A 26,054-nucleotide genomic window follows, 5' to 3' on the forward strand; every position below is an offset into this window, starting at 1 on the left:
ATAGTAGAACAGGAAGCTAAAAGGAAGCTCAGGTCCTTGATGGCTACCTGAGCATCTGACCAGCCCTCCTTCCGGGGTTCACTTGCTAATCATCCCAGAGAACGAAAACTCTATTTGGTTAAGCTTCAGGAGGTCAGTTTCTATTTCATGAAGCCAGATGTAGTCTCAACTGATACCCCTTCTTCATCTCAAGGCTTTGACCAGTCCCCCCATATCATTCTGTTTAAACGCATGCGATGAGAACCCCTGCAAGCATGCATCCTAGGTTATGTGGGAATAAATGGATTGTTGTGAACATATGCAACCTGCACACAGGACCCTGGAAGCTGGCAAATGGATGGCAGTCAGTAGCAGCATAGCAGGTTGAGAGCCGAAGCGCAAAAAGTAGATCTTATTTATGAAATTATGAAGAATAGTATTATTGACTTCAGGATTGCCATCTCCTCTTAGATATTACTAGGTCACAAATAAGAAAACAGAGATGCAGAGAAGCTAGTAAAAATACTCTGATAAAATTCCAGGAAATGGCTCTTTGAAACATGGGACAGCTGCCAAATGGGGGGGGGGGAAGGAAGTTAAAATCTTTCAAAACAATTTCATGGATTTAAGCTCTGCAAAAACACTGGGAGGGCATAAGAAATTGCCTGGAATTATTCTGATCATTTAAATTCTTCCTCTGTTATGCATTTTATATCTGAATAACTAATCAAAAATCTGCATCATAATTAATAGATTGCATGAATTGAAAGAGGCAGATCCACTTAAAGCAGCCAAAATAAAGAAATATATGTTAAATCCACGTCTATGCAGTGAAGTAATAGGAATGAAGAGATGTTGAATTCCATTTAATAAAAAGAAATATCTTCTCTGTATTAATAATTTGAAAATTTTACCTAAATAAAAGGCGGCTTTAGAATTAATATTAAGCTTAGAGTTCTAAAAGCATCAATTTAAATTGATTAGAACACTAGAAAATTGCCTCCTGGCTAAATAAGATTTCCAGAAGAAATACCATCGGGAATGTTTTTTTTTATATCCCTCAGGATAAACAAGAAAAGGAAACCGAGGGCATATCTCTAATTAGCTACATGTGCCCCTTGGGTTTCTAAAAACAAGCTCTAACATAATTTGATTCTTTGTCCTTAGCAATGAGAAGTCAAGCATAAAGCCATTTGCAAGCACCACATGACGTGCCATAGAAAGGAACAAAAATAATCATAGATATTTCCATCAGTCTGTCTATTTAATAGACAAGAGTCCATGTTTCTGTTATCAGATCCAGACAAATTGGGCTTTGCCTTTCTTGCTTCTCTACTTGGTGCCTGAAATCCCTTGGAGATTAATTTTTGGGGATGAAAGTTTTGCATGTTCAGAAGTTCTCTGTTAAAATGAAAGTTCTTTCAAAGGGCAAATACATGAAGCCACATTCAAGGACAATCACAACCACTCTAGAGAGAATAAGTTTATAAAAATACTCACAGCAGATAGGGTTCAAATATGTTTTGATGGGAAAATGGAGGAGAGTACCTAGAATAGAAAGCTATAACTGAGAACCATGAAGTCCTAAGACTTTGAGGGTCTTCAGATGGGGCCAGGGAGGTCAATAGAAGGGCAGGGACTGCTAAGCAGTAGGATAGCAACAGAGACTATTTCGGAATTATTGCGAAGAGCTTGCACAGCTTTTGAAAAGTGTTATTTATTCATTAAGATTTCCATTAAAAATCCATCTCTAAGTATGATACTGAAAATAAGATCCTCACTGGAATGCCTGGGTGGTTCTGTCCATTAAGCCTCTGACTGTGGCTCAGGTCATGATCTCCAGGTCCTGGGATCCAGCCCCCCTCCAGGGGAGCCCCACCTGAGTCTCCACCCTCAGAGGGAAGTTTACACACTCCCCTCCCCACTCCTACTCACACATGTGTGCTCTCTCTCTCTCAAATAAATAAAATCTTTAAAAAAAAATAAGATCCTCAGAAACTGTAAATTCATCAGTATTAGTAGAAAAATAAAGGACAGCAAATATAAAAGTACAAGCAGCAGGAAAGATTCAAATAAATCTATTGTAATCATGGTCAATATGCTAAATATATGTGTGTGTTTAATGCTTGATAATTTACAAACCATTTTCATAGATTTTGTTTCATTTGATACACTGTAGATGAAACAAATTATCCCGTTTTTAAAATGAGGAAGCTGAATTTTGGAGCTGAAAGCTGGCAAAGGTTGCCACACAGCTCTTTGGGTTCCTTAACCAAAAGCCCTTTCCTCTCTCTGAAACAGTTTCCCTGAGGATCCCACAAATAAGTACAGATAAACTTAAATCCATGGATCTCAATATTGTCCTATTGCATTGAATTATATCACATTTTGAAAGCTTTATATCACACAATGTGCAGTGGTATCCTTTATTTTTTTATGAAGTATGATTTGTGATACTTAATCACAAATTTCTACAAAATTTGTCTGTCAACTCTCTCCTGCAGTATGATTGGTAGGGGATTTTTTGAAATTACTTTTACCTGTAATGGTCAAACATGGCAAAATCTTGGCCTCTCTGGAGTCCTGCTGGGAGGGACTAGGGGACAAGCCAGGGATAGCGTAGATTAGAAGGTGCAATCTGAATCACCAGGTCCAGAGACTGAGTGTTTTATATTAGTCTTGAGTACTTACTAGTCCAATTCAAGTTGACGGGGAGCCATTGATAAGACCGTGGATGGAACACAAATTAGCATAAGCTGCTTTGGGAGGGGATTTTGTCGTCTTAGAGAGGCATTTCAGCATAGTGGGGACAGCATGGCCTATAGAGCCAGACTGTTTGAACCCCACTTCTACCACTTTGCCATCTTGACTTGTTTCTTCAACCATAAGTGGGGGTTATGGTAATATGCATTACTAGCATAGTTATAAACATTACATGAGTTAATATACAGACAGTATTTAGAACAACACATAGTATAAGTTATATAAGTATTAGCTTTATTATTATGGAAGCCAAGAACATTTTAGACATGTAGCCAGATTGAAAGCAATGGAAAAGCAGAGATCAGGTCCTGCCCGGCCCCAACTTGCTGATTCTGAGAAGGGAACAGAGAGCATGAAGAAGACGAAGGCACCATGGGTTTTTTAGTTTTGCACTTAATGTAATGGGACTACTAATCATTTATCAGTGTGAAACTACCTAAGAGCTCTTTACCCTAATTTAAATCTAAATTTAAATCTTAGTTATTGAGCAGCATAATGCTAGGCTTCAGAAGAGGGAATGTATGTGTGCTTTGAGATGAGCATCTTCTGAAGTGGAACAAAACCATGGGACAGCTTGACAGGGAGTAAGCTGGGGGCATAGTGGACAATGTGGGTGATATGCTCTGGCCCTTCAGACCCCTTTGATCATTTTTGTGCCCCTCTCTAGCTTTCATGTGCTTTTGCTCCCCATGGCCAGCACCTGCAGCCCTTCTCTAGAGGTCTACCAATCTGGAAATGCCTGCGAATCGACCTGCCCCAGGAGGTGGTTAGTGGACTACAGGACAAAAGTTTTTTTTATACCTACAGGTATAAAAGTCAACTCCCTTGCTATTCTCCAAGTTCTCCTGTGGCATCGGGCTGAGCCTACCTCCTGTAGGGACTTGTTTGGCTCTCTCTCCTTTCCTATCGTTCTTCTTCCATTTCCTTCCTGGCTTCCCCAAGGAAGAAATAATAAATAATAAGTAAATCATGTGCACATGAACCCTTGTCTAAAGTCTGCTTCTGGGGAGACTGACCTAAGACAGAACTGAAGATACTTTATGTAATTAGGGCAGGCTCTGGGGACAGAAGATCTGAGTTCAAATCTTGCCTTGCCACTTTGCTGTGCCAACTTCTCTGTGAGTCTTTCTTACCTGTGAATGTTTTTAGTTTAATTCTTCTTGACACAACCAAGACCTATCTTAGATTCTGAGTCGCCTAGGTAGAGGAACAAACCAACATTTGATGAATGCTGGGCACAGGGCTAGATATCATTGATATCATCTCATGTAATCTTCACAACGACCAAAAGGGGCATGTATGCCCATCCCTATTTCACAATGAGGGATTTGTGAGTCAGAGAAGTTATTTGCCCAATATTACATGAAATGAGTCTTTAAATTCATGGAAGCTAATATAGAATGTACAATTATAAGGAATCCCCCAAAATGGTAAAATTCCATTATGCATAATGTCCTTCGTTGTATAAAGATACCCTCATTTCTGGTCTATGAAAGGTATCTGCATGCACATCCTCCATAGTAAGACTGCAACAGATATTGAGACAGTGCAGATATGTGAAACAGACCTTATTGAACAATATTGTTGACAGATGGCAACTCGAGGTTTCCAGGAGCAGGGAGAGAAAAGGGGGCAGATGAAGACTGGCCTATTAAACATCACTGGCAGGAAGGAAATCGGAGAAGGCGCAGGGGGCTCTCAATGTTAAAATATGGTGGGAAATCGAATGAAGGCAAGAAGGAACCACTGGAGAAATGGAAACAGAGACTTCTGAGAACAGTGGTAAACATCATTTCCCCCAGATTGGCGCCAGGAAGAACTCTCTGCAAGTTGTGATTAGCATAATTACCAGGGTAAACCAAATAAGAACTCAAGTGTGTTAGTCCAGATCCTCCAGAAAGCAGACACCGAGAAGAGATTAAACATTTGATTAGGAGGAGTGCTTCTGTGAAAGGAAGTAGGGAGAGAGTCAGAAAAGACTGGCAGAACCATAAGACTCCATTATAAGTCCGACCTCAAGCGAAGGCAAGTGGGGGAGAAGGTTGCATGAAAGTGTCCTAGGAATGGGGTACATGCAATGAAGGGTCAGTAAAACCATCAGGAAGTCCTTGAGTCTACTCTGATACTTGTAGGAGTCCTGTGGCTCCATGAATGGGTCTGCCTTGGTATCCCCCACTGCACTCCAGCACTGACAGGGAGCAACCCATGTGAGGCATGGACTTGAACAAAGGTATCATGGAATTTCAAAATTTAGCAGCTGTGACCCTCGGTCAATTACAATTACACCTTGCAGTAGAAGGTCTGGGAGATGCATTTTCATGGCTGCTTTATCAAGTTTCCAAAAGTGTCTGAATACTATACAGCTACACCTTTTTTATTCTCAGTGTTTCCCAGAAAAATCACGCAACTAATCACCTTTTTTTGGAGTACTTATGTGCAGCAATCCCTACCCTGAATGCCTCACATGTTTCTTGTCTTGTAGTCCTCACAGTAGCCCTGTGAGGAAATGCTCTTACTCCCCTCCAGAGATGAAGAATCCAAGGCTTGGAGAGGTTGAAGAACTTTCTCATTAATACAAAGATATTTAGGGGTAATGCCAAGATTCAACTCAGGCACTCTGACTTCTGGTGCTGACCGTCATACTATAAATTATAACAATACTACCAACTTTGGTATTAGATAAGGTCAACCTGAGAATTTAGTGAGCCAGGACATGTGAAGACCTTTAACACAGTGTCTGGCCAAGTAGGAAGAGCTCAAGGAATGTTGTTATTTGGTAGTTGAACCAGGACTCCCATCCAGCTCTGATCGATGCTAACATCTGTACTCTTGGTCGCTGACGCTGAACAGTGATCCATGTAAATTCAGTGTTTCGATCAGATAGCATTAGGAACAGCCAAAAAAAAAAAAAAAGCCTTTAAAAAAAGAAAAAGGAGGGCTATAACTAAACTTTCTTTCAAGAAATAATATCAGTCACACAGATAGAATTCAATGATAGGAGATACTAGAAATGTAAGTCATGTTTCCTTCGGTTCCCTAGGGAAGAAAGTCACACAGGTGTGGCCTGTTTACTGCCTATTCATAAATAGAAATAGGTAAGATTTATGAGAATGCCAATGGGAAAAGGTTGAGACAAGTTGCTCTCTACATTCTTTTAGAAGAAAGCAGAAAGGGAGGGAAAAAAATGTTTGCAGGAAAAGACATCTGGAGTTCTGCTTATGACCAAGATGGAGTAAAAGGAACAAGATTGATCCTCCCGCCAGAAACAGCCAAAAAATAAAAAAAACGATGTGAAACAATGGCTTTTAGACATTGGATTCTGACAACATAGGTCAGTGCTCCCTGAGAGAGGGGACACACACAAGCTGAGTCCTAGGAGTGGTCTAGACTAATGCCTGGAGTGGGGGAACCCAGGGGCAGCCTGGCAGTCAACCTGAGTGGAGGAGTTGGAGATAGAGCAGACGCTGTTAGTCTAGAGAAACCAAGGCGGCTGGAATTCACAGAGCAGGATGCTGAAGAGAGGGAGCTACATAAAGAGAGAACTCCAGCTATCTGCAAATGTCCTCAGTTTAATAATGATCAGTGCACGTATGTGAGGAAAAGGCTGGAGGATGGGGTAAGAACCACCCAAACGGAGCAGAAGGAGCAAACACTGGAGCTCATGAAGGCTGGGAATATTACAGGCTTCTACAAGCCAGAATGGAAAATTCTCATCATCCATGGGGTATTGGGTGGAATACGCAGAAGGTTATTACTTCTGTAGTGGGGCAAAATTGGCCCAAAACTAAAGGCTGCTCTGGTATCACTTAATCATGCTTAAAAGCAAGTTTTGAAACAATCGTACTGTTTTCACAGCTGCATCTCAATAAAACTCAAGAATATTTATGAGAATAAAAAATATCCAGCACCCCAACAGATACAACTCACAGTGAATGACATCCAATCAAATATTACCAGCTACACAAAGAAGCAGGAAAATATGACACCCCATAAGAAAAGAAAAACCAATCAAAAGAAAAATATCCAGAACTTATAGGAAAACAAATGATAGAATTAGTAGACAAGGACATTAAAACTGATACTGTAACTATATTCCATATGTCCAAGAAGATAGAAGAAAAATTAGATGTTTTAAGTAGAAATGTGGCTTATTAATATGTCCCAAATCCAACTTCTAGGAAAAGAAAACATGATGTCTTAATGAAAATTCCATCAGTGGGATGGGATTAACATCAGATTGGACATTGTAGAAAAAACAAGTAGTTAATTTGAGGACACAGCAACAGAAGCAATCCAAAATGAAATGGAATAAACAACTGGGAAAAGAAATAAACAGAACATCAGTTAACTGTGGGACAACCTCAGCAGCCTAAGGTCCATGTAATTGGAGATCCCAAAGCAAAGGAAGGGAAAGAAAAAACAATTAAAGATATAATGGCTGGAAATTTTTCCAAATTTGATGAAAACCATAAACATACACATGCAAGAAACTCAAAAAATCTCAAGCACAAAAAAGGCATTTTAACTAACTATACAACCCAAACAAATTTAGAATGGACTGATTGCACAACCATAAATGTTGTCAAAATAAGGAGACAATACCTAAAATCATATTCAAAACTATTAAGAGTTTTTATTCAGGAAGTCATGTGAAGTAAGAAAACTCCACCCAACCAATTCAAAAACATATGAGATTATATATAAGGAAGGAGCAATTAGAAATGTGAAAGATAAATGGCTTTTTAAGATTTTATTTATTTGTCAGAGAGAGAGAGAAAGAGCACAAGCAGGGGGAGCAGCAGGGAGAGGGAGAAGCAGGCTCCCTGCTGAGAAAGGAGCCGGATATGGGACTAAATTCCAGGACCCTGGGATCATGACCTGAGCCAAAGGCAGACGCTTAACCAACTGAGCCACCCAGGCATCCTGGTAAAGTTTACATATATTAAAGTATAGAATGAAGTCAAGATTAAATCCATAAAAAAGGATGACTTAAATATGTTATATGATAATGGTGAAAATATCACCATGCCTAAGCTATTGCTGAGCTTTAGATCTGTACTTTCAATGACCTCCTGGCATCTTCACATTCTCGAAGTTTCCTAACTCGGTACTTCCATCTTATTATCATACTACCCACATCACCCCATCTTACTCCTCACCTCAAACTCCTCCACTGTTGATAATTCTATCTCTATTAATCAACTGCCTTCTTCCAGACTATCTTGTCCCCATCTGTTACCTCTGGCTTCCTCAAAACTAATCACCAAACCCTATGGATTTTACCTCTGAAATATCCTTAATATCAAGTAGTCCCCCCACACACTGCCATGTCTATTCTCACTGCCTCAGGCCTTCATTAGTCCTTTAATTTTAATCTAATATAAACCTTTTACTGAAACAAAGCATACAAACAGAAAAATGCACAAATCATAAGTGGACAGCTTAAAATTTTAACAAAGTGAAAATATACCTGTTTAACCACCATCTAGATCAATGTATAGAATTTTTCCAGTCCCCAGATGACTCCCTGATACTGTCTCTCAATAATTACCCATTTCCCCCAAAAGATAATCACTGTTCTAAAACCTCACACAGAAAATTAGTTTTACCTGTTTTGTGAACTTTTATGTAAGTGGAATTGTAGGGTCTATGATCTTGTATCTGGCATCTTTAGCTCTGCATTATTTTTGCAAAATCCATCTGTTTTTAGGAGTAGCAATCATATGCACATTCCATGGCCGTGTATGAAGAATGGACCACAGTGTATGCATCCATTTTACTGTTGGTAGGCATGTGGATTATTTCCAGTTTGGGGCTACTATGAATAAAGTTGTTATGAACATACCTGTAAATGTTTTCTGGTGAAATTACCCACACATTTGTATGGTTATAAAACTAGGAGTGAGATTTCTAGGTCAAAGCTGTGCAGAGCTTCAGCCCTAGTAGATATTATCCAACAACATTCCAAAATGAAAGTTGAGTGTACGTTCCTGCCACTGGTACAAGCGTTCCTATTGTTTCACGTCCACCAAAACCCTTGGCATCATCAATTTTTAAAGTTTTTCCATTCTGGTAGTGTGTAATATTTCCTTGTGGTTTTAATTTGCATTTCCATGATGTTAAACACTGTTTCATAAATGTATCAACTGTTTCAAAATTCTGATATGTGAGGTTTTGGTTGAGTCTTCTGCCATTTTCTATTGGATTGTATTTCCTTAATGAGTTCTAGGAAGATTTTTTAAAATATATATTCAGGATACATGTCCTTGTCAGTTTTCTCTCATCCTGTGGCTTGCCTTTTCAATCTCTCGGTTGGATTTGGTTTCATTTAATCAACCTTCTAGTGATATAATCAATTAACTGCACAGATTTTAAGGTTATAGCTCTGTGAGTTGTGACAAATGTATACACATGTGTCTTCTTATTACAATCATATGAGGAATTGGGTATCTTAACAATCTTGAATCTTCCAATACACAAACATGATCTAGTTCATCATTTACTTAGACATATTTCATTCTTTCTCTGCAGTGTTTTTGTAGTTTACAATACACTGAAGGTAATAGCCAGTTCAATAAGACAAGAAAAATAAATAAAAGTAATAATAAATGGATAGAACCAAAACTTTATATTAACAATTGATATGTCTTTTACGCAGAAAGCTGTAAGAAAAAATTTAAACTTACATGAATTAGTAAATGAATTTAATGAGGTCACAGAATACAAGATTAAGATGCAAAAATCAACTGTCTTGCACACATTTTGTTACATTTATTCTTCCTATATTTTGATAGCTGGTGGCTATTATAAATGGTATCATTTTTACATTTTATTTTATAATTGTCTGTTACTAGTATTCAGAAAATCAACTCCTTGTTTTGCTACCTGCTATTATTTCACCCTCAAGAGCATCATGCCCAAAACCATCCATTTACCTCTACCTTGCTGATCACTTACTTTTAAGAACCAGCTCTAAAATAATCTCCTGATTGGAACTTTCCTCAACCTTCCCAGGAAAAATGAATGCTTTGTGCTACATGCTTCTGAGAATATCCAACATGAAAAATAAATTTTTAAAAAATTAGGAGATTTTTGTTAAAATGATGTTAACAGTTGCAATCTTTAGAAATTATATAATGATTGTTAGACAATTATGACATTCAACATAGTTATAACTCTTTCAAAAACAGAACCATTCAGTTGAGAAAATATAAATGATTAAGAGCAATAAAATAGTACTTTAAATTTTAGAAGGGAGATTCATCTTTTATGATTCTTTTATTTTCATGATAAAGTTGTTCACTCATGAACTTAGCATTAATTACCAAACTCTAATTTTATTACCTACTATGCTAAAAAATCTTAAGCTTTCACTGTATATTTAAAAATATTAACATTATAAAGATAATTTTTCAAACTTAAACTACAAATTTACTTCTAATTAAGGTGAGATATATTTTATTTTTTTTTAAAGATTTTATTTATTTATTCGACAGAGATAAAGACAGCCAGCAAGAGAGGGAACACAAGCAGGGGGAATGGGAGAGGAAGAAGCAGGCTCATAGAGGAAGAGCCTGATGTGGGGCTCGATCCCATAACGCCGGGATCACGCCCTGAGCCGAAGGCAGGCGCTTAACCGCTGTGCCACCCAGGCGCCCCGAGATATATTTTAAATTTAATGGGCTGCCAGCTAAGTGACAAAATGCTTTAAGTGTTTCAAAAAGAAAAATGAAATATAAAATAAAAAGAAATATTTTAATGAAGAAGTATGAATGCTCTTCAAAGAACCATCAAGAGGAAGGAAGACATAAGTAATGTCATTTTATATTTCTCTCTCTCTTTTTCTTTTTGTTTTTGGTCCTACTTTCTGAATAAAATGTATTGCTGGTGTGAATCATGGAACATTACATCAATAACTAATGATGTACTGTATGGTAACTAACACAACATAATAAAAAAATTTTTTTTAAATTTAAAAATAAATGTATTGCTGGTGATTGCCCTCTTTTCTGTAGGTCTAGCTCTTCTAATTCTTCTAATTTAAATGAAGGGATGAATATAAAGTTCTCAGCGCAATTTTCACTCCGGGTAAGTGCTCAAAAAACGGCAGCTATTATTCATTATATAAATAATTTCTAGAAATTAAGACTTCCAGTAAGACATGGCCATGAATAATTTAGAGGTTTTAACTGAAACAATCAATTCAAAAAAATGAGAATAAGGAAAACCTTTAGAAGTGGGGTTCCTGAGTGGCACAGTCAGTTAAAAGCGTCCGACTCTTGCTTTCAGCTCAGGTTGTGGTCTCAGGGGGGTGAGATTGAGCCCCAAGTCTGGCTCCAGTGGGGAGTCTGCTTAAGACTGTCTGTCCCTCTCCCTCTACCTCTCTCCCCTACTCTCTCTCTCTTTAAAATAAATAAAATAAATCTTTTTTTAAAAACCTTCAGAAGGTTTGAGTATGAATTCAATAACTTGTCGTCATCCTAAATTTAAGTCTTTTGTTATTTTTTTAGTAACAGTTTTAATATACCTAAGGAAAGCTTGTTGTGGTTTAGTTAGATGTTAAATCTAAACCCTGTCACTTACATTATCTGGCCTATGAAAATTGCAAAACTCTTTGTCATATAGAGATATTTGAAAAATGTTTATAGCATACAAACAGTGAAACATAACAAAGCAAAGAGTTATTTTGAAACAATTTATTATTAACATGACCATTAAGGTGCTTAGTATGAAGAAAATAATCACTGGAAGCATGGCTGTAAAGAACAATAGCGCTTAGCATGAAGAAAATAAATAATCACTGGAAGCATGGCTTTAAAGAACAATAACCAATTAACTTTGTATTAAGTATCTATTGCTGTAAACAAATTCCTGTAAACAATAGCAGCTCAAAATAACAATAAGCACTTGGGGTGCCTGGATGGCTCAGACGGTTAAGCTTCTGCCCTCCGGGTGGGTCGTCATCTCCCAGTCCTTGGACTGAAGCTCACATCGAGTCCCACAACCAGCCCCACGTGGGACTCTGGGCTCGGTGGGGAATCTGCCTCTCCCCCCTGCTCGTGCTCTCTCTCTCTGTCTCTCTCTCTCTCTCAAATGAATAAATAAAATCTTTGAAAAAAAATTACAATAAGCACTTATTACCTTAAAGTTGCTTTGGTCAGAACATATCTATTTTGTGTCAGTCTGTTCCTCTTAGTATATCCCTGAATATGTGAATTTTAAGAAGCACAATTTAAGAAGCACAGTTACAAGCAGTGGGTATATCTTAGGTTTACTTGAACAATCTTAATATCCATTTTTGGCACAAAATAATTTCACATTGTAAGTATTTTTAAACAACTGTTTCAAAAGGCTTTTTACCTACCACAAGTTTCTTTTTAAAACAGGTGCTTTGTTATTGTTGAAATGTCATATTTACTTTGAAGGGACAAAGTAAGTGTGTTTATTTGTCAAAAATATGTGCTACATAGCATGGTTCTAATAGCCATTTATCTTTCCAAGAAAAGAGAGAAATTTGTCTTGTTTGTATTATGCATGCTATCTTTTAATACGTATTTTAACTATTTGGCTGAAATTAAGCCAGGAACTTCTCTGCATTACAAGATATTTTCATGATTTAATAGTTCCACCTCTGTGATTGCTCGCTAAGTAGACATAAACTCTGCCCATTCCTGCCATGTGATTTTGCAGAATTTCCCATCAAAAAGCAAAGTATTTTTCTCTAACCTTTGAAGCTGGGCTTGGCCATGTGACTTACTTTGGCCAATGGGATATTAGCAAAGGTGATGCAAGCAAAGGCTTAAAAAGTGCTCGAGCGCTGGGCTTCCTCTCTCTTTCCTGCTCTTTGCTCTTCACTGATTACCAGATATAGAAACCCAGACTAATCTGCCAGAGGAGAGAGACCATGTGAAGCAGAGATGGGTCATCCCAGCTGAGCTGCCCCACTCCCCAGCCTGCCAGCTTGTAAGTGAAGGTATCCTAAACCATGCAACTCCATATGAGTCAGCTCAGACCAGAAGAACCACTCAGCCCACCCACAGAATCATGAGAAAGAATAAAGGTTGCTGTTTTAAACCACTAAGTTTTGAAATGGTTTGTTATACAACAAAAGCTGCTTAATACACTCCATCTCCAATACAAAGTGTTACACATTCTATATTTGAAGGTCTTGTTTTTATAAATTAACACAAAAATGACTTCCCGTAGCATGTAACTGATAATATGTCCCCAATTCTCAAAAATAGACCAACGGTGGAAGGAACCTCTATTGACCTTTCTTCTCTCCAGAAAGCACACATTCTCAGACTTATTGACCCATTGAAGACCCTGGTATTAATCTGTATATTATGCACCAGTAAAGCTTAGTGTATACTTTTAAGGGTTTCTTTTCAGTTTTAGTAAAGTTAAATAGAAACTTTTCAGTTTTAGTAAAATTAAATAGAAATAGAACGCAACTAATGAAGCATCAAACTTTACATCGGAATCTGGGGATGTACTGTATGGTGATTAACATAATATAATAAAATAAAATAAAATAAAAAAAAGAAATAGAAACTCTATTATTTTCTTCATTTACCTCTATTTTGGAGCTCAGAGGTCTAGTGAATAGTGAATGTTATATCTATTTTTCTGCTTTCTTTTCTTCTTCTTGTCTCTTGATATTGAGAAAGGTAAGAAGGGTATGGTAATTTCTATTTTTCCTTTCACCAAATATCCATCCCATTCATTTGATGCTATTGAATTAACATCTGCTGCTGTTCGATATCCAGTTTTAACTCTCTTTTGGAGTTTTCACTGAAAGTAGAAAAATAAAGTGCAATATTGTGCTCACAATTTTGTGATAATTATGTTGAAACTCATTTTTTCAGATTCATCTTTAGTGACCTAGAGTGACCAACCTTTCCAGTTTTCCAGGGACTGTGGGAGTTCCTGGCATTTGAGACTTTCTAACTAAGCCAGGGAAAGTTCTAAGCAAACTAGGATGAGTTGGTCGCCCTCACTGATGACTGTTCAGCTGGCTTTCAAAGGACTTGAGTACTTCGGAATTTCCTTTGCCCAGTGACTTCTCAGCGCGAGAGCTCTCAGAAAACGGAGAAGGGCAGTGCAAAGTAGGGGAATGTTGCGTAGTTTTTAGTTTTCTAAATGATTTGAGTAAGAAACATGCCATAACACTTTACTGAAATAATACATCAGTACTCTGAGCAGTAATTTCTTAAAGCTGTAAGGTAATTAGGATGATTTGAATGTTACTTGTTATGGGGAAATTTTCTCAGAGAGAAAGGTTGTATAAGGGCAAATGAAACTGGATGGCTTATTAAAATGACCCGGACAATTATGAATCTTCCCTTCAAAATGCAAAGACAATTATTTAATTAAATGTTTAAATAAAACGTATAATTGCCATACTAATTTAGAGCAAATTTTCATTGAAGTTATATTTTTATATACTATATATATTTTTGTAGCAAATTAAAGTTCCTTACATAATTACCTTTACGGTATATTTCCATTTGTTTTATTGGAGTTGAAGCATTAAATTGACTATTTCAAAAGGGGACATAGAAATTTTACTTACAGCTTTTCTTTTATGATGTTTTGGTCAGACCTATGAATCATTTCATGATGAATCAGCAATATAAGCCCCAATTATATCATTAGTCCTATGAGAAAATACTGTTTTTAAATGACTACATTTCTGAGAAAACGCTGCAAATAAAAGGGGGACTGTTTTTATATTATGATATTTCAAAATGTAGAGTCCATCTTTTCCATTTATATTCATATACTCAGTGTGTGTGTGTGCGTGTGTGTGAGAGAGAGAGAAAAAGAGAGAGAATGGGAGAGAGGGAAAGAGTGAATCCCGGCCACCAGCAACAGAAACGTGGTGTCTGCTGTTCAGTGCTTTTCAAACTTTTATGCGCACATGAATCACCTAGGGAGCTTGTTAAAGTACAGGTTCTGATTATGGGGTAGGTTTGGGGTAGTTCCTGAGATTGTGCCTTCCTAACCAACTCTCAAACGACAGTGATGTTCCTAGGCCGTTGACAGTGCTCTGAGCAGTGAGTTCTAGTATGTCTACTGAAGCAGAATGTACCCCCCCAGAGCCACCTACAGTTGTATCCTGTCATGCATAAGCTTGATTGATTGATTGATTTGAGAGAGAGAGAGAGAGCATGAGCAGGGGGAGAGGCAGAGGGAGAGAGAGAGAATCCACAAGCAGACACCCCACTGAGCATGGACCCATGTGGGGCTGGATCCCGGGACCCTGAGATCATGACCTGAGCTGCAACCAAGAGTCAGCCGTTTAACCAACTGAGCCATCCAGATGCCTCGTCCTGCGGTACCTTCTTAATAACATGATTCCCTATGTGAACCATCCTATTTCTTTGTTTGGTGTATTGTCTATCTCAACCAGAGTCCATGAAGGCAGGGACACCTTTTGTCTTATTCACTCCTGTGCCCTCAGTGTCTACAACACGATGAGCTACTGCTTCTAAAGATCTATCGGTTAAATAATATCTTTGCCTGACGACACCGTGTATGCGCAGTGGATTACGGGATACACACCATGTATATATCAAGCAGGGTATTGCACAACTCATAAGTGCACTGCCCAGCTGTGTGACACTGGCAAGTGACATAATATCTCCTGCTTCTCTGTCATCATCCATAAAGTAAGAGTAATAATAGTCACATTCACAGCACTGTTGGGGGGAAAGTGCCTGGCCATAATAAACATTAGGTATATATGAGCTCATGAGCTATAATGTTTTACCATGAATAGGTATTCGTATTTACAAAACCTAGAAGCTTCCGAAAGGCAGCAGGCATGTCCTATGTTCTATTTGAAAGAGATCAAGACTGGATGGATTATTTTTAAACCGTGCTTCTCAGAGAGGCAAGGGGTCTGTGTAAATCTCCAAAGTCTCTCCCTGAGGGATGGGTAGATTGAAAGGCACACAGAACCCAGCACTCAGGTTCTGCCCCCCCCATCACCATCATCATTCAAGCAAAGCAGCTCCAACCTCTCTTATTATATACTGACATTTCAAACAGGCTTCCCAAATAAAGGGATGTGTTGCTTTTTTTAAAAAAAGTAACTTGAGGGATGCCTGGGTGGCTCATTCAGTTAAGCATCTGCCTTTGGCTCAGGACATGATCCCAGGGTCCTGGGATCGAGCCCCACATCAGGCTTCTTGCTCAGCAGGGAGCCTGTTTCTCCCTCTCCCTCTGTTTCTCCCCACTCATGTGCACTTGCTCTCTCTCTCAGATAAATAAATAAAATCTTCAAAAAATATAAAATAAACTAAAATAAAAAAAAACTAACTTGAGAAGCACAGCACAAGGAAACCTCCAAATCTTTATTCTGCTCTATAATCTTATCAGATCCTAAATATCAGTTCTCAAGTAGCACAGCTTACAACTCCCAGCACTGTTGGGAGGTCTTCAGGTCCCTCTTTGCGCTATTAAGATTTTTATCTATAAGGCATTGATTAGATTATGTTACTGTATTATTATATAATGTACTACGTATTGATTATATATTAATATCTTTGAAATGAATTACTTATTGAGGCTCAGTAAGACCAGTTTCAGGAAGGTAGAGACCATGACTCCTGACTTGAGGTGGACTGAGAATGAGGAAACAGCCTCTACTCTTCAGGCAAGTGGCTCTGAGGCAAGGAGTTGGCCTCTCAAGTGGGGTCAAGTTCAAAGAAAGATTCTTTAGTGGAAGCTGGTCAGATGTGGGCGTTGACTTTTTTTTAAGTCCCGTGTACATAATTCATTTCAGCAAGTATTCATGTCCTGTTCAATTGGGTGCTCCTTCTTTTTCTTTAGACCAAAATCTCAGCCATGGCCGCCTAAAATATCACCTGGGGAGTCTTCAAACAATACCAATTCTCTGACCAACTGACACTCAACCCTTGGGAGGGAATCCCAGGCAAGGGGCAGTGAACCACTATCCACACTGCCTCAAGCAAGGGCACGATCTCCTATTTGTCCATTCATATAGCTGGTGTGACATGGAACGCTGTCTCACTGTCCAAAAAGCTGTTTCCTACAGACCGAAATAATTCAGTCCAAGAAAATGTAATATGATATTATTTTCATTTCATTAATTTTTTTCTTAAAATAACAAAAAGGTACATTTTTAAGGTCACACGCAAACATCCAATATCATCCCATATTACCCAGGTACAGTTACCTCAGTAACTAACCTCTAGCATTTCTGAGTGCTGCTTATTCTAATCCTGGTTTTCCCTCTGGCCTAAGCAACTTGAATTCATGCTGAAACTCCTAATTTGAATGTTAAGGTTCCCAGAGCTTTTCTGGCTTCTCAGCACCTTTTGTGTCCAAAGACCCAGCAATCACTTCTGACTACCTTTGATCTCTTTTAAAAGTGTGATTTACCAGAGCAACCTTTTTCACGACACATCTCCAAAGGCAAGAGAAACAAAAGATAAAATGAACTTGTGGGACTTTATCAGGATAAAAAGCTTCTGCACAGCCAAGGAAACAGTCAAAAAAACTAAGAGACAGCCCATGGAATGGGAGAATATATTTGCAAAGGACACTACAGATAAAGGACTGGTATCCAAGATCTACAAAGAACTTCTCAAACTCAATACACGAGAAACAAATAAACAAATCATAAAATGGGCAGAAGATATGAACAGACACTTTTCCAATGAAGACATACAAATGGCTAACAGACACATGAAAAAATGTTCAAAATCATTAGCCATCAGGGAAATTCAAATCAAAACCACACTGAGATACCACCTTACGCCAGTTAGAATGGCAAAGATAGACAAGGCAAGAAACAACAATTGTTGGAGAGGATGTGGAGAAAGGGGATCCCTCCTACATTGTTGGTGGGAATGCAAGTTGGTACAGCCACTCTGGAAAACAGTGTGGAGGTCCCTTAAAAAGTTAAAAATTGAACTACCCTATGACCCAGCCATTGCACTACTGGGTGTTTACCCCAAAGATACAGACGTAGTAAAGAGAAGGGCCATATGCACCCCAATGTTCATAGCTGNGGGGGTGGGGGAATGGGATAGACTGGTGATGGGTAGTAAGGAGGGCACGTATTGCATGGTGCACTGGGTGTTATACAACTAATGAAGCATCGAACTTTACATCGGAATCCGGGGATGTACTGTATGGTGATTAACATAATATAATAAAAAAGAAAAGAAAAGAAAAGAAAAGTGTGATTTATAGCCAGACCCTATGATTTATGATGAAAAATATCCCTTCCAAGTTTCAAGTTTCTCTGTCTCCCTCCCTCTCCCTCCTCTTTTCCCTCTCTATCCCTTTCTCCCTCTCTCCCCCTTCTCCCCTCTCTGATTTGTCTCTCATTTCTGGACCCAGTAAAATGAGAAATATTAACCAACACCGTCACTGTTGACTTGAGAGAAACATAATCTTCCTCCAAGTTATGAGCTTCCTGACAGCTTTCTTCAAATTCTTCACCAGTGTTTTCTATTGGAAAAATTCTGTACCTTTCTCTAGCCAATTTCTGAACAATGTCTCAAACATAATTCTCAGAGTAAGACCTTTAATATAGATTCCTTTCTGTCACTAATTCAGAAAATTCACCCTACGATAGATTCTAATTCCTTAAAACCTATTTAGTCAGAATACAGTAAAATCTAAGCAAAGATATGAGATTATATATACTCCATAATTATAATATTAAATTCTAATATAGAATACCTATATAATATGTTACAGCCAAAATCATTTGCAGCATAATTGTAGAAATCCAGCGTTTTATAAATCAATTCTTGTGAATTTTCTTAAGGAGCTGAGTAGACAATTGCTAACAGACCATCCCAAATCCTATGCCTTCTACTTTGGCTACTAAGTGGCCAGATGAAAGTTGAGGCAATAATAAATATAAATCATTATTCTTTTTATAATTTTCATTATGATTTTTAATTACAATTTTCATTATAATTTTAACTTTATAATAATTATGAAAGCTAACATGAAATGAAACTGTGTCCTGTGCATACGTCATTCTAACTGTTCACATCTATTAACATTTACTCATTACAATAATCTAAACAGATGTCTGCTATATATTATTATCTCCAATTCACTGATTAAGAAATTGAAGGGAAATAACTTGCCACACACACCTGCCTAAGGGTGGAGCCAGGAACCAGGCCCTAGCCCTCAGACTCCAGCTTCCTTACCCACTGGGCCACGCTGCCTCAAGGAAGTGCCTCCCTTCACTCACTCATTAAATAAATATTTATTGAGTGCTACCTCCAAAGTCAGGGTTTCTGCTCTGATGCACAATCCTGTAATTAGAAAAGAGTATAGTAACACGATATGCACAACAAACAGGAGTGATACAGGAGCGTACAATGCAGTCTCAAGCAGTGAGAAGGGATGTCTCAATCGGGTCCTAAATAACCAGTGGGATGAAATCGGCAAAAAGAAGCTGTGGGGTGAAGATGAGCTTCCCAAGACAGAGAGGGTAACATGCAGAGGGCAGGAGGAGCTGGAGAGAGAAAGATGTTGAGATAACTCTTAGCAGTGTGACCGGGACACGGACTGGGGGTAAAAGCAGATGAGAGGGGCCAGAGGGACAGGCAGGGGCCAGATCGTGCTTCCCAGATCTGATGGTGCCCTTGCAAGGTACGAAGCAAATATGATCAGATTTTCTCTTCAGAAGAAGATTGCTCTGGTTCAGTGTGTTAGAAGACTAGAAATTGAGAGTCCCGGAGACCAGACAGGAGGCTGATCTGGTTGCTGGAGCAAGAGATTTTAATAGTCTGAACCCAGCTCATGGTGGCCGAAGTAGCCAAACGTTGCAGATCATTACTTTATAATACAAAACCACGATGTGCAAAACAATAAAGCACACATGCTAGATGTATGATGAATGACACATATTACATACACACACACTGCAGGTATTTTAAGAAATAATTATTCAAAAGCACCCAAGAGAGAAACAGCCAAAAACCAAGGAACTATATTTACAAATGAACAAAAAAGAGGATAAATCAGGAAGAAATCCTCGAGAATTCATTAAATTGTAGTTACTGTAAATAATCATGTCCCACAGGAAATCTCCAGGGATAAGTTTTTCCTGCCAATGATAAAGTGAAGGAAATCTGGACAAAAACAGACAAGAGAAGATTGCACAATTTGATACAATTAAAAAAAGGGAGATGATTGATTTGAGGTATGCAACAGGCAAAATCACGTAGGCATAGCCTCCGGAAATAGGAAGGTACAGGATAAACACGTGCCAGGAGGCTGCACCCACATTCCACCTCCTCCTATTACATGAATTTCTTCCACCTTCCCTTGGCTCATTCCGGCAGAAAGCAGGATTCCTGCGATCAGTCACGAGTCATTGGTTCATCCCACCCTCTACCACTCATGTCTCTTCATGCCCCTTTTCTCCTGATCTTTGGAATTGTACTTTTCAGTACCAACTAAATCATATTGATGGGGGGGTGGTCCCATGTTTGTGAATACCACTGCACAGCCACACTTTGTATATAAATGGTCAAATTCTCTCAAAACAGGACTAGGTCTTAGCCCCTTTCCCTATGTGGTCCACGCTCAGCCTTGCTTGAGTGTCTCAGTGTTGGTGAAACAATGATAGCTGCAAAAAGAAGTGGCAGCACCACTTCCTGAACATCTCCAACACACTAGGCTTCACGACAGATGTTCTTCCTATGTTATCTTACTGCTTCTATCACCAGATCCCATGAAAGAGGTGGTATCTCCATTTTTACCTGTAAGGCGTTGTTTCCAAAAGTACTCAGATCTTGAGTTGCAAAGCCAGGTTTAGAGCCTTGGCCTGATTCCAATGTCTTACACTCTTCCTACTACATCGCGTCCTAAAGTCCTCTAGTCCGAAGTCCTTGGGGAAAAAGAAGAATGATATTTTCTTCCTTCATCCTTTATAAGGACATCAGGAGAATGAAAGAGAAATTGAAAGGAAACAAACCCCAAGAAAAATGGCAAGATAGAAAATATTTTATGAAAGTCACTTCCTTTGGAAAATCTCAAGAACTCTGCTCTTTGTCCATGTGGCCATTTAAGTAAGAATGTATTTTTTAAACTTTCATCATGAATTTATTAAGGTATTTAAGAAACTATAACCAGATGCAAGAGTGTTGCTATTCTCGAACAGAGGCAGTGGTGGACAGAAGTGGCAATGGGCTCCACAGATAGACAGATCACCTGCAATCCTGACTTGGCAACTCGTGAACTACATAATTTTGGGCAAGTGATTCAACCTCCCAGACCATCTGTGACACCTGCTATCCTATGACCATATGTCAGAAATCATATATGACATTACTTCTGTGGGGTTTTTGATGATGAAAGCAGTCCCAAGTTCACCCAGATTCAAGGAGCGTGAACAGAAAACACAACTTTTAATGATTAAAGAGTCTCAGAGAATTTTCAAATACCTACATAGGTCTGAACTAATACCTAGTACAACAGGAAGTTAGAGACTCCGGCTAAAATGTCAGGAAGAGACAAGATACCCAGGAGGAAAGGAGCTGGTTAATATAGTGCAATTGGGGAGGAAACTGTTATTGAAACCAAAATTCTGTGTTTATGCCCTATCACTTTGAGAATCCTCAAAAAACAACTTAAAACAATTTTCCATATGCAAGAACAGAAACTGAATACTTATGTGAAGTCCAAGACAAAGGAATCTATCATTTTAAACATGGCCTGTTGTCATATCTTGCCTTCCTCAGACTCAATTTTTTTTAAACATTTAATAAGTAAGAATATATTTGACCCGAGTATCTTTTCAGAGTTAAAATAGAAGGACTATATATCGAGTGAGAATTTCCATTTATAAAGAGCTTTATAAATCTCATTAGCATGTAATCCTGCCAAACACACTGTAATGCACGAGGATAATTTACCCCTTCTCAACAATTCTTTAATAGGAGCTGTAGGAAAAGAGATGTCTCACTCAATATCACAAAATGAACTTAATGAAAGCCTCGTATTTTAACATATGGCCCAAGGTTCCCAGGGCAGATGCTACCTAGAGAGCGATGGAAATTTCCTGAAAGAATATATCTTGTTAAAATACACTTTGAACAGTCCTTTACAACTAAAATAGACAGGGAAAGCAAGTGATGGCATGCCCTCCCCTACAGCTGGGAGCGCCAATCTGTGGCACTCTTTTTCCTAGAGAGATAATGACTGTGAGTCATATCAGCTCTGGCTCTGGGAACTGTCCACAGACGCTGGGAGCAGATGGGCTTTTTGGCAGCAGAACACCTATTTCCTGTCAACCACAGGTAAGTAGTAGACTACCTTCTTAAATAAGCCACACCTGCTAGTTCAAGGACTAGCAGGTTACAAACGTGATATCCAACTTGTGACAGCATGCTGTATATATTTAAGGAAGGCGGACAGTCTTTGGGCTTTATTAAAGGAGTTTACACATATTTAAAGAGTAGCTAATCCATATATCAAAAATCATGCCAGTTTTCATAATTGTGTACTATCTAGAAAGCAAATGGTGAACCTTTCTTTCAGATAGGCAAACACTGCAAGTGAGAGGATAAGATTTTCAACTGTGGCTGTGGCAGAAAACAGTGTGCTGGGACGCCTGGGTGGCTCAGTCGCTTAAGTGTCAGCCTTCAGCTCAGGTCATGATCTCGGGGTCCTGGGACAGCAGGGAGTCTGATTCTCCCTCCCCCCCCCCGCCCCCACTTGTGCTCTCGTTCTATCAAGTAAATAAATAAAAAATCTTAAAAAAAGACACACACGACTACATATTATATGATTCAATTTATATGAAATTTCTAGGGAAGACAACAGAGAGAGGCAGAAAATGGGCCAGTAGTTGCCTGAAGCTAGAAGAAGAAAGAAATGACTGTAAATGGGCAGCTGTGAATTTTCTGTTGTTTGAGAAAAGATTTTAAGTATCCAGGTTTTAATCAAAAATTACCAGTCATACCAAGAACCAAAAAGACCTCAAACTGACTTAAAAAGTCCATCAATAAAACACTAACACGGAGTCTGAAGTTACTTAAAAATTTCAGTAATAACATACATTTTTACAGGAGAAATTTGATAGAAATTTGGTGTATTTACATATTAATCAATCACTTTGGATATATATCTCATTAACATCAAGCTTCTATAACTTAATCAAGACAGTGCCGTATTGATGTAAGGAAAGACATATTTTACACTTTCTTATTTACCCACGAGAAGTAAAAACACATGTCCACAAAGTACATGTATACAAATGCTCATAGCAGCTTTATTTGTAATACCCCAAAACTAGAAACCACCTAAATGTCCATGAAGAGGTGAACAGATAAACAAATTATGATGAATCCATATGATAGGATGCTACTTATAATAAAAAGGAACAAACTAATAAATGCAACAATGTGAATGAATCTGGAAAACATTACGCTGAGCCAGAGAAGCTGGACATAAAAAAATGCACACAAGGTGGTTCTATTTATATGAAATTCTAGGACAGGAAAACTTATCTACAGTGATAAGAGAATATCAATGGATGCCTGGGGCCACACAGGATGGGGGATGATTGCACAGAAGCTGGAAAACAATTTTTTTTCTTTTTTTTTCTTTATTTAAATTCAATTAGCTAACTTATACTATGTCATTAGTTTCAGATGTAGTGTCCAATAATTTATCAATTTTGTATAACACCCACGGCTCATCACATCACATGCCCTCCTTAATGACCATCACCCAATTACCCCATCCTCCCACCCACCTCCCCTCCAGCAACCCCCAGTCTCCTACAGTTAAGAGTCTCTCATGGTTTTTCTCCCTCCCTGATGATTTCCCATTCTGTTTTCCCTACCCTCCCCTATGGTCCTCCGCCCTGCTTCTTAGATTCCACATATGAGTGAAATCATATGATAATTGTCTTTCTCTGACTTATTGCTCTCAGGATAATACCCTCCAGTTCCATCCACATCGATGTAAATGGTAAATGTTCATCCCTTCCTGAAGGCTGAGTAACAGTCCACGGTATGTGTGTGTGTGTGTATATATATATATATATATATATATACACACACACACACACACACACGGGTATATATGTATACCACATCTTCTTTATCCATGCATCTGTTAACGGACATCTTGGCTTGTTCCACAGTTTTACTATTGTGGACTTTGTTCCTATAAACATTGGGGTACAGATGCCCCTTTTTTTCACTACAACTTATCTTTGGGGTAAATACCCAGTAGTGCAATTGCTAGGTTGTAGGGTAGCTCTATTTTTAACTTCTTGAGGAACCTCCATACTGTTTTCCAGAGTGGCTGCACCAGCTTGCATTCCCACCAACAGTATAAGAGGGTTCCCCTCTGCATCCTCGCCAACATTTGTTGCTTCCTGTCTTGTTAATTATAGCCATTCTGACCAGTGTGATGTGATATCTCATTGTGGTTTTGATTTGTATTTCGCTGATGACAAGTGATGTTGAGCATTTTTTCATGTGTCTGTTGGCCATCTGTATGTCTTCTTTGGAGAAATGTCTGTTCATGTTTTCTGCCCATTTCTTGACTGGATCATTTGGTTTTTGGGTGTTGAGTTTCATAAGTTCTTTATAGATCTTGGATACTAGGTCTTTCTCTGATATGTGGAAGACACTTTTGGATAGGATAGAAATGCTCTGTATCTGACTGTGGTGGTGGCCATTACCTAGTTTGTGCAGAGGCCCAATGGGTCTGCTTTGCATCTTGACTCCATCACTTACTTAGCCAGGTTATTTTTAACCTTCCTGGGCCTCAGCTCCCTCATCTGTGAAAGGGGTATAATAATAATAATACCTATTTCATAAAGTTGTGGTAATTGTTTAAAAAAATGAGTTAATAGGGGTGCCTGGGTGGCTTAGGAGGCTGAGCGTCTGACTCTTGATTTTGGCTCAGGTCATGATCTCAGGGTCGTGAGATCCAGTCCCACATAGGGCTCTACATTGGGTGTGGAGCCTACTTGAGATTCTTGCTCTCCCTCTGCCGCCCTTCCCCCCACTCTCTCTGTTTCTCAAATAAATAAATAAGTCTTTAAAAAATGAATTAATAAATACAAAAATGTAAGAGAGGCTGAGAGATAGGAGTTTCTATATGTGTGATCCATTATTATTGTTAGCAAAGGACAAAGTTATAAACATGAGGGTGTTTGTTAAAGAGGTGGTTACAAAAGCAAAACCTGGCTTGCATAGGAGTGGAAACTACAAGGCCTTCATCTGATGGACTATTCTGTCATAATTAACTGCACTGTGGAATCTTAGAGAATCTATTAGTATAACTTCTGGCATTAATAATTCACAAAAAATCAGGTAAACATCACAATCAATGCAGAAATGACATAAAATCCAAAATCCATCCCTGATACAAAGCAAAAGAGGTCGATTATTACATTTAATCACATCAAAAGCCAGCATCAAATTTGATGGTAAAACTCTCAATTTTCCATTCAAATTTACCAAAAAAATGGTGTTATGCACTACCGCTATAATTCATTGTTCTAGAAGTAAAAGCCAATGTAATCAAATAAGAAAAATAAATAAGGAGTCTACATATTGGAAAGGAAGACGCATAATTGTCATTATTTGGAGACTGAATGATTGTATAAAAGGATTAAATAAAATAGCTAGTTAAAAAATATCATTTATGAAAATGAATAATTTTCCTACATACAAATCATAACAAAGGAGAAAATAAGCAAAATCTTACAATAGCAAAACAAAACAAATAATTAGGAATCATCTTAATGGTGAATATATAGAACAAACATGACTAAAGTTTCCCAACTTTACTAAGGACACATAAAAGAAGAGTTGACTAAATGTTCCTGTACAGAAAAACTCAAAACTATAAATTTATCAATGCAACATTCAAAAAAAATCAATTAAAAAAAGAATAAAACTTTGTGAGGTATTTGACAAAACTGTATTAAGTTCATCTGGAAGATCAAATATACCAGAATAGCCAGGGGGAAAAAATCCAGATAAAATAAATTGAGAAAGGACTTTTTTTTTTTATCAAATATTAAATCACATAAAACTATAAGAACTAAAACATTTTGTTGCAGGACTAGTGTATTCATTATCTACTGTTGTATAACAAGTTTTCCCAAAACATTGGCTTAAACAACACAGGCGTTTTACCTCATAGTTCTTTGGGGTCAGGAGTCTGGGTATGGTTTAGCTGGGTTTTCTGACCCTGGATGTCTCCCAAGTCTACCATCAAAGTACCAGCTAGGGCTACCGTCATCTCAAGTCTCAACTAGGTATGACCTGCTT

The 26,054-nt window shown here is 38.2% G+C and overlaps 1 pseudogene; it reads left to right on the forward strand.

The window, feature by feature from the left end:
* The first annotated feature begins 6,133 nt into the window (after positions 1-6,133).
* The window catches only part of LOC100464426, a 67,069-nt pseudogene continuing 47,148 nt past the window's right edge, over positions 6,134-26,054 (forward strand).

The sequence above is a fragment of the Ailuropoda melanoleuca genome, chromosome 1 (assembly GCF_002007445.2).
Source record: "Ailuropoda melanoleuca isolate Jingjing chromosome 1, ASM200744v2, whole genome shotgun sequence".
In the NCBI taxonomy this organism is placed as follows: Eukaryota; Metazoa; Chordata; class Mammalia; order Carnivora; family Ursidae; genus Ailuropoda; species Ailuropoda melanoleuca.